We start from the raw sequence: 9,582 nt of genomic DNA on the forward strand, positions 1-9,582 counted from the left end.
TGTGTGGCTAATGCCTTTTTTATGTTGAGATGTCATTAAACTTCCATGTGTCAAAGATGAAATGCTCAGTAAGAGAGAACTTAAATTAAGTGTCTGGCTATACCGTTTACAAATGCAATGCATAATTCCTGACCAAGACAGAGGGAAAAATGTAATGATATGGAGTTTTACCATTATACTTCTGTGTACAATACGATTGCGCTTGTTTGAATAAGCCCCATTCAGGGGTTTCCAGGCCTTCCTGTCAGCCCTCACAGGACAGACAGCCAAGCAGGCAGGAACGGTTCACTGAGCATGTGCAGTCCCCAGCCATGTGCAAAACCACAGCTCTACCTCATGCTCAGTCCCCAGCAGCGTGTGCAGGACCACAGCTCTGCCTCATCCTTGCCTGTAATTAGAGCACTGATAAAATGTTGATTTAAACCCAACATCTTGTGTGTTTGCCTTTCATTTGGGAACAGAGACACAAAACTCAAGGCAGATGGAGGTTGCTTATGTCTCCTTGGTACCAAACTGTGAAAGGACCAGGACAGGAGCCAACAACACAGACACACACACACACACACACACAACACAGACACACACATACACAACACAGACACACACACAAGGCCCAACTCAAAGACTCCTCGCATCTGCCAATTACAATCTAGAGTTGGTATGAAGGATCACTCAGTGGGCTAAATTTAGCAGCTTTCCATACACACACTGTGAGTCAGTCATGCAACATTGCACTGCATTGAAGCCTCAGGTGAAATCTCAAAATATCTGTGATGATTTCAATCTTATGCGTTGTTGTTAGTTTTTTTTGCACATTTTTTTTTACAGTAATCATCATTTACCATCACCAACTGTAATGACTCTTTATGGATGGCACTGTCAAGTCCCTGAACCTCTGATCTTCAGATCTTCAGATCAGCTTGATGGTAACATGGCCTTTCTTTGTTTATCCATCTTGGAAAAAGGCAATCTTTCTATCAGTAGAGGGAGGTACCACATGCTATGAGGAATCAGGGCTTTGCTAGGTGTTCATTTCCTTTACGCTGGACAGTGGAAAATTCGATAAGCACTGAATTCTAAGTCCAGGATGTTACTTCGACCCTGGTGTGTCCATATCATTATACTTTAAAGCCATTATTTTTTTCACACAGGAAGAACATAAAAGTTTGAACAGTTTATCCCCCCACTCTAAGCTCATGCAGTTTTGATACTTTACTTTGAGAGTTCCCTAGACATGGTCACATCTTGACAACTTTGTTAAATTAAGTTCTGAGCAGTAGCGAGCCGTGACTCTTAAACCTTGGCCCTCTGACACGATACGGCACTATTTACGGTAATTGTGCATAATTACGTTGCGTTGGTACATTTAGCCTACAGATTGATCGGTCTTTCTGCACAACATATAGGCTAGGCTAGGGATACAAAACACTGGCAGCGGCGGCCGGGAATAAAATCAGTTGGCACGGCGGCCGAAAGGTTTTTAACAGCTAGCCACAGTCACAAACGTCACAAACCCACGCGCGATTACCTATATTATAGTAGAACATCAATTTAGTAGCTTAACTTCTGCGAGAAAGCTAGTGCTAGCTACCTAAAACTGTGGGATCAACACCGTGTATTTGTGTACCCCGTTTGTACTGGTTAGCTCCTGCCATACCCACACAGCGGTAGTCTAGTTAGAAGTGTAAATGAGCAGCAACAAATGTATGCTATGCAATCTTAATAAAGTATACATACTTATTTAAAATATACAGAAATATCAGTTCATATCAGTTCAAATTTAAGTACACTCGTGAAAATTCTCCGGATGTTTGATATTATTAAACAAAAGGTTTGGAGGTGATATAGTAAAAAAAAATTGAACAAATAAAACTGCCCAAGCTCCAACCGAAGCAAGCACACCTCACAATTTCCCCAGAAATAGTATCCTCTCTATTGTGATCTTTTGTTATTTTGTATGTAAAAGTCATTCATTTCCACTGTTGCTGTCACTGCAAAATCTTAGTTTATTAAAAGGAATTTATGAATCTAACAGATAAGGCAGTGAGACAGGATCCCTGCTGGAATAACTAATAAATATGTCAAGAAGACTCAAACAGACACACAGTTCAGAAAACACAAATTTACTATGCACTTGTAGAGAATGGCAACAAAAGATGACAGAAAGACAAGGGGAAAGAGAGAAACAGAGAGAGACACAGAGAGAGAGACTGACAGAGAGAGAGAGAGAGAGAGAGACAGAGAGCTTTCATTAATTCCATTTGATTCTGTAAAGGAGGATTATAGTGTGACCTTTGCAGAATCTATCCCAGCTCCATCATTTTTACTCATTATGCAAGAGGCCGATGAGAGGGTAGCTGACAGCAGCCTCCTCAGGGGGCAATTAGACAGTAAATGAATCCTCTACAACTTTGTAAACTTGTTCTGTGTGTCTGGCTGAGTAAGGGTGGAGGGAGACAACACAAAAAACATAGAGAGCCTATTATGACTTTAGGGCATTTCAAAAGACCTTTAAAGCAACCATTATCCCTAATGGATTTAGGTACAATTAAGGCAAAAAGGGCTCATGTGAATATATTTAGTGTTACACGTTTATCTTAAGAATGTATTCTCAGACAGGAACTTTGTAGTCTAACCTGACACATTAATTAACCACTTACTGAGACTGGATTTAAATTAAACTCTTACACTGACGATGAAGTGTTTTTGTTCGGATATAGAAGTGCCAACCCTCAACCACTGGATCTCTATGGACTTGTTAGACTGAAGAATTTCTAACGGCTCTTTGGACCCATGTTCACAGGTTGACAGACAATCCACTATACTATTACTCACAGGGAACAGAGGAGCTGCACAGATGCCTGCTTTTCACGTTTTAAAGCCTTAATGCCACTTCAAAGACTGCTCTAAGTTTACTTCAATGTTTTTAACACATCAGCTAATTAGGTATTAGATGTTAACATTACACACTGTTATGTTTGTCTCTCTGCAACTCTACACAGCAATGTTTTTCTTCCTCAGTTGAATTGTAATCACAGCCCAATGTAAACGCATCCATGCAATCAGCAGGCTTGAGATTGTGCATCCTGCATAACACAGGTACCAAAACATGATTCACCTTGATTTAATTTGGGATTCTGAACATTTTTCTAAGACCAATCTTCACATAATGCGATTGGTGGGATTTGTGATCCAACAACATTTCCCGATACTGTAATGCAATTTACACATTGTATGGTTTCCTGTCACACCATATAAGTGCCCATCTCACATAACTGCCAGTGTCACTGTGTCCCTGCTGGGGCAGATTATAGTACGGAATCCTGGGAAGGGAAGTTCTGCCTCACAGCTTGACACCATTTTGGAGGAGACAGTTTGTACATCCTCTAATAAGGGAGTGTGCCTCGTGCATCATTTGCACTGCCATTGGTTGACAGCACAGGAAGTGGAGGATCTTTCAGAATACAGTGGGAGAAACAGTACGCCTGATAGGGTTGAGAGCTTGTCAAGTGTTTATTAAACACACTGCCACAATATCCACAACAAGGCTCATTGAGATGTAATGCTCTGAAGTGGACTTCCAGACTCTCTGACATGTAAGTCTGGTCACGTAAGAACAATAGTATGGCAACCTGTTCCCTTTCCCATTCTCTTTTTCAGGTTCTCTCATGCTTCTCTAGCTTCAGCATGCCTTACAGTACCTAGCTGAAAACAATTTCCAGGGAACCAGTCACCCCCTTTGCTCTGTGCTGCTCCTTTGAATTAAAACTGGAGAAGAAGAAGTACATTCTGACTGCTCTTAAGCTCACAATGGGGGCTTGCTCATCTCTAAGTGAGGAGGGGACACAGTGGCCCCCCTGAGAAACCTGTAACCCCCCCCCTCCCCTGCCCCCCGCCCAGTCTGAAGTATCGGCTTTCACATTAGAGACTAATAAGGAGGAGCAGCAGCAGCGTCTTCACCCGCCGCGTGTCTTTCATCTGTCCAATTACTGACAGGTTCCAAAAATCATATTCACCTTTTACCATCCTTAATTACTTCTTTATCTTGGTTGGTTTGCCTGAGTGTCAGGTCCGGGTCCTGTGAAAGCCCCAGTGCCTCCCCTGTCACCACGCTGGGATGACGGCATTAATCAGGGGCTGATGTCCCCTGAAGAAGGAGCAGCAACGTTATATTACAGATACATTGTCTCAGCTTTCCGTTGCTCCACGGGTGTCTCCGGGTTCTGCTCTCATCTTTGGGACGCTCCTCTCTGTGAGCTTGCTACACAGTATTGTGTACTGTCATGTAGATGTAGCCTAGTGTTTACATTTAGTCATTTTTACATTTAGTCATTTAGCAGACGCTCTTATCCAGAGTGACTTACAGTAAGTACAGGGACATTCCCCCGAGGCAAGTAGGGTGAAGTGCCTTGTCCAAGGACACAACGTCAGTTGGCATGACCGGGAATCGAACTGGCAACCTTTGGATTACTAGCCCGACTCCCTCACCGCTCAGCCACCTGACTCCCTAGTGTTATGACACACTGTAACCATAAATAGGATCAACTGTAAAAGTGAAAACAGCAAACAGACAGACAGACAGACAATACTGTTACTGGTCGTGGTTGTTTCGAATGGTGATAGTTTGTGATTTGAGAAGATTGCATAAATGTTATCATAGTTTGCACACATACAACTTTCTAATGTAATTCTGTATGTAAGTGTGGATGCAATTACTGTGAATGAAAGTGTCAGCACTAATTGTTGCATTTAGTCTTCAGTTTTAGGTCTCATTGGAACACTGCCATTAGCATTCATATATTTTGCCTTAAGTCTAATTAAATTTGAGAGGTAATCTAACCAAGGCTGTAAATTAAAACGTCTAATTTTCTAAATGTTAGTCATTCATCATTGTCTTGGAATCCCCATTCAATGTTTATTCTATCTGTTTGTGGCCAATGTGATAAGACATTTTGGCATGTGGATTTAACATGAAACAGCAACATGTGATTTTGATGAGGGTGACTTGATGAGGGTGTTTTTAATTCAGTATTAGGGGCTTCCTTGCAGAGGCAAACAAAGCTGCTATTAGACATTCATGACATTTATCTATGAACACTGTGTCTCGTAGGAAAATGAGTTTTCTCCCCTTTTCGTCTGTCTGCTAATTATTGAAAACAAGATTTGCTTCTGATTAAGGCAGCGGATCGTTGCGTAGACACACACACAAAACACCTGAGGTGATGGTGCTGGGGGAAGGAGAAAGATGTGGGAGAAGGGGGTGGGTCGTCTATCCTTAAGCCTGTTTAGAAACAGATGCATGTTTCACATCAGCTGTTCTATCAAGGGGGATTAAATCAAATCAGAAAAGTATGGGTGGTTTTCTGTGAAAGATATGCTTTTAAGTCATAGACTCATTCACTCACATCCATCACAATGACAATGTCCATGTGCCCTGATAGTCTTTGAGTGACTGTTGGAGTCAGTGATGTTGGAAAATTGCTAACAGTGTGTCTCAACTGGATGCAATTGTTGATGCTAATCATGCATGAAGCTCTTTTTCTGCTTACCATGTAAATCAACAAACATTAGCCAGGCGTATACTTGTGCATAAACAAACACTACTCGAGAGGAGTAATGCTATGATCTTTGGTCAATCTATGTGCCAAGCTGTCATATCAACTGTTGTGACCAATGAACCCTATGCCTTTTTGTTTTACATAAAATCAGCATTTTCGCTTCATTCTAGCAAATGTAAATATTCTTGATTTTCTTTAGCATTCACCTGAAAAACATTGTTGACCTTTCCCTTTTGCTCATTTTCAGCTGTCTCCTATGGATCTTGTGGATACTGAGTCTTCAGAGTTCTGCTGGATTTGGAGATGAATCAGACGGAGATTAATGGAAAAGGGATGAAATATTGCTCCCTAATAGAAAGTACGACAAATATTGTTTGTGGAAAAAAACGACGACAGATTATTAAAAATCTATTTGAAAGGTCAGGAGAGACGATGTTTAGTATCGCAGTGATATCTCCATCTGTGGTTTAAAGTCCAAAAAATTATTACCACATGTCTTAACCATATGTTCCCTGTGTGGCTGTCAGCCACACAGCTGTGTAAAGTGTAATCAGGCTTCACATGTGTATTTACCTGTTACAGCATGGTGCCTAAATGTGAATTTCCACCTAAAAGGACATACCCAAATGTAACTGCAAACAGTTCAGGACCTGAGCTGCCTTTCCAGCATTACCAGCAGTCTCTGCCTTGTGTCAGTTGGATTGTGTTTTTGCCTTTGTATACGGATGCTGACTCTTCCGTCTGTGTGGCTTCCAAGTAAAATGAAATAACGGCATCAGTACATTTACATTACATTTTAGTCATTTAGCAGACGCTCTTATCCAGAGCGACTTACAGTAAGTACAGGGACATTCCCCCAAGGCAAGTAGGGTGAAGTGTCTTGCCCAAGGACACAGCGTCAGTTTGCATGACCGGGAATCGAACTGGCAACCTTTGGATTACTAGCCCGACTCCCTCACCGATCAGCCACCTGACTCCCAATAATAGAGGGATTTGATGTAGGTTGGCCTGAAGACCCTCTGGCCTTTGGCCCTTCTGTCATAAACATCTTCTTGTCCCAGGAGGGGTGAAGTAATTGCACATTTTGTAGATACAGCACCTCCTGACCAAGTGCCCACTTAAATATTTATATTTCTCCCTGGCTATCCGCCTCAGTGGCAAGTATCTCACAGCTATATTGAAGTCTGATGCACAGGGCTTAAGAAATCTTCCCTTCCTTCCTCCGTTTGGTTGAAAAAGGATAATTACTTATGTATTGTATGTTAATACAGAAAAAAAAACACATAGATTAGATGTAAAGGTCAAATGTTGTTTTATTGTGTTTGTGTATTGCTGAGAATGTGGTTGTGACAATGTTGGAAGGTAACTCCACAGCTTGAGGTAGATGCAATGTGTGACTGCACACACCAGAACTTAAGTGGTAATTGATCTCGTTGCTGTCTATTCTCGGTTTCACAGCAATATTTCTCCAACAAGGGCTACAATACAAAAGCTTGATCAACATGCTGAATCATTACATGCCATACTCTTGCTGAGTCATCAATCATATCGGATAGGAAACCGAAGAGGCTTTTTTTTCTTTTGTCCCCAACAGCATATACTCATATTTAAATGTTCAATGTCTTTGTTTTCACTCACTAAAATTCCACTACATGTGCCTTTCTGTTTTGAACACTCGATGCAGAAGCGAGGCCTTTAACTTTTCACCTACAACTTATTCCACATGGAGAAAAACAGACACAAGAAACAATTACATTTGTGAATGATTGAGTAGAGGAGTGCTTTGTCTTCACTGCTGTATCTATGGGAAATATTGTGCAGCCCTTTTATATTCAGACTTTTAGGGACTATGAATAATGCATTTCCCATTCACCTTCATCCAGGTTGTGGCACATAAGCATTAGGATGTGATAAGATAAATGAAGAGGTTAGAAATGGGAAGCACTTGGTTCTTTGACTGGTTGCATTTTGTCAAATTGAGACATATTCTGTAAAACCTGCACATATACTTTTATGAATAGTTGTAAATAAGTAACAATTTGCCATCAAAACATCCGTTGTTAAGAATTAAGAAGTTCTTCTCTACTTTACTGACTCGCTTTTATGGGATACTGTATGGAACTATAAGTACAGAACATAAATGACGACAGGAAGGCAGACAAAGAGAAGTGGAGTAAAGAAAGCAAGAAATTGACAGAGACAGGGAGCTTGAGAACTATTAGACAGACAGAGCAAGAGCAAGAGATGGAGGAAGGTGAATGGAGCAGGGAGAGAAAGAGATAACAGGAAGAATAGTGGTACCTCAGCGTTTATCTGAAACAGGTCACAAATTACCCATCACTCAGTGGACCCGACACAGCACCTTACGTCACCTGATCCATCTGGTCCTCGGAGGGAAACGGATCACACAACACCAGCCGTTTATCTCAGATGCTGTTCAAGTACACCACAGTGTTTGTTAAACACATTATCACAGGCTGTAATATTATATCACAGCAAACAATGTCAACGCAGTCGTCTGTGGTGTTATTTCCTACCATGCACCAGCAGCATGGCTCATGCCTTTATTCCAGAAAACAATAGGCAAGATAAGGAGAAACACACTAAGCCAGATGTTTTATTCCGAGGTGTGTTCGGGAGGCTGGATCTCTCGTCTCTTGGTGCTGAGCTAAGCTGTTTGGAGACAAGCATCCTGGGAGCTGCCACCTCGCTGAGCTGCAGATGAAATCAGGTGTTCCTCACAGAAGGATGCTCAATTTAACCAGGAGCAGACCTTTAACAACGCTCAGCAAAAAGTTTGTTTCAGAACCAAAATACTAGTCCTCCCTGTAATAATATTTGTCGATAAATGCTTCACTTTCTTGGGAAATTAAGCAATTTTTTGCAATTTTCTTTTTGTGCACCCTTGGCAGAATTTTCTCCAAACTGAATTATGGAGCAATTTGCTTTGTCTTTGATGTGATAAATATGAAGCCCTGCTGAAAAGAATGCAGACTGCAGGGAGAGTGGGAACGCCAACCCAGGCTGTTAACGTGGGGATGTTGCCACCGCTGCCTAAAAACACTGATGTGGGCCTGGAGCTGCTGTGCTTCTCTGGTTCAAAAATGCTTAGTTCATAGTCCGGAGGAGTCTCATCTGGGCCGATTATACCGCTGTGGATAGAAATCTGATGACTATTCAGGAGACGAGAAGGATGCTGACTGGTACTGTACTTTCAGACAGAGGACAGTAAAATAGAGTGGAGTGAGGGAGAGAGAGAAAGAGAGAGCGAAAGAGAGAGAGAGAGAGAGAGAGAGAGAGAGAGAGAGAGAGAGAGAGAGAGAGAGAGAGAGAGAGAGAGAGAGAGCTGTAGGGGGTCTCGTACCCATTATGACGAGGGGGGCTGGTATTAAGAACATTTATCTGAAGTAATGCTTCTAACCATATAATGTGATTAAGTTGAAAATGTGTTCTTCCCCCATTTGCAACTCACTTATTCCAGCACACTCATTAGTTTTTCTGTTATCTCACCCTTCTGCATTTTTTTAAATTATTTTAGTTTTCTTTGTTTAGTTCTGTGTGGAAAATCTGTGGAAAGTATGTTGTTAAGATCAAATCGATAGCGTAGCAACATTGAAGAATTCCTTGGAATGGGTGACACAGCTTGGCAGTCGTCTGGAATTAGATTAGGGGTGCTGGGGAGAGAGGCCGAGATGATGAACAGTATCAATCATTCTGAGCTTCCTCTCGTGTGAAGTTATTTGTGGGAGTCGACAAAATCGGCAATAATGAAAGTTCACTTGTTTTCACCACTGAGGGTTTGTGGGTAAATTGGGGTTCCTCCACAGTAGCTGGTTACAAATAGATGAGTCTCAACAGCAGCAGAAGAAGAAAGAGAAACTAAGAGGTGTGAGGAACGCTCTGCGTGCTTGGTCAATACTCGATCATAGCAGCAGTTGTCAGGTTGTACAGGGTTACACCGAGGGTTATTACTGTGCTTATCTCAGGGAGTCCTAAACACACGTCTGCTGACTGTACACACAGC

The sequence above is a fragment of the Osmerus mordax genome, chromosome 15, assembly GCF_038355195.1.
Source record: "Osmerus mordax isolate fOsmMor3 chromosome 15, fOsmMor3.pri, whole genome shotgun sequence".
In the NCBI taxonomy this organism is placed as follows: Eukaryota; Metazoa; Chordata; class Actinopteri; order Osmeriformes; family Osmeridae; genus Osmerus; species Osmerus mordax.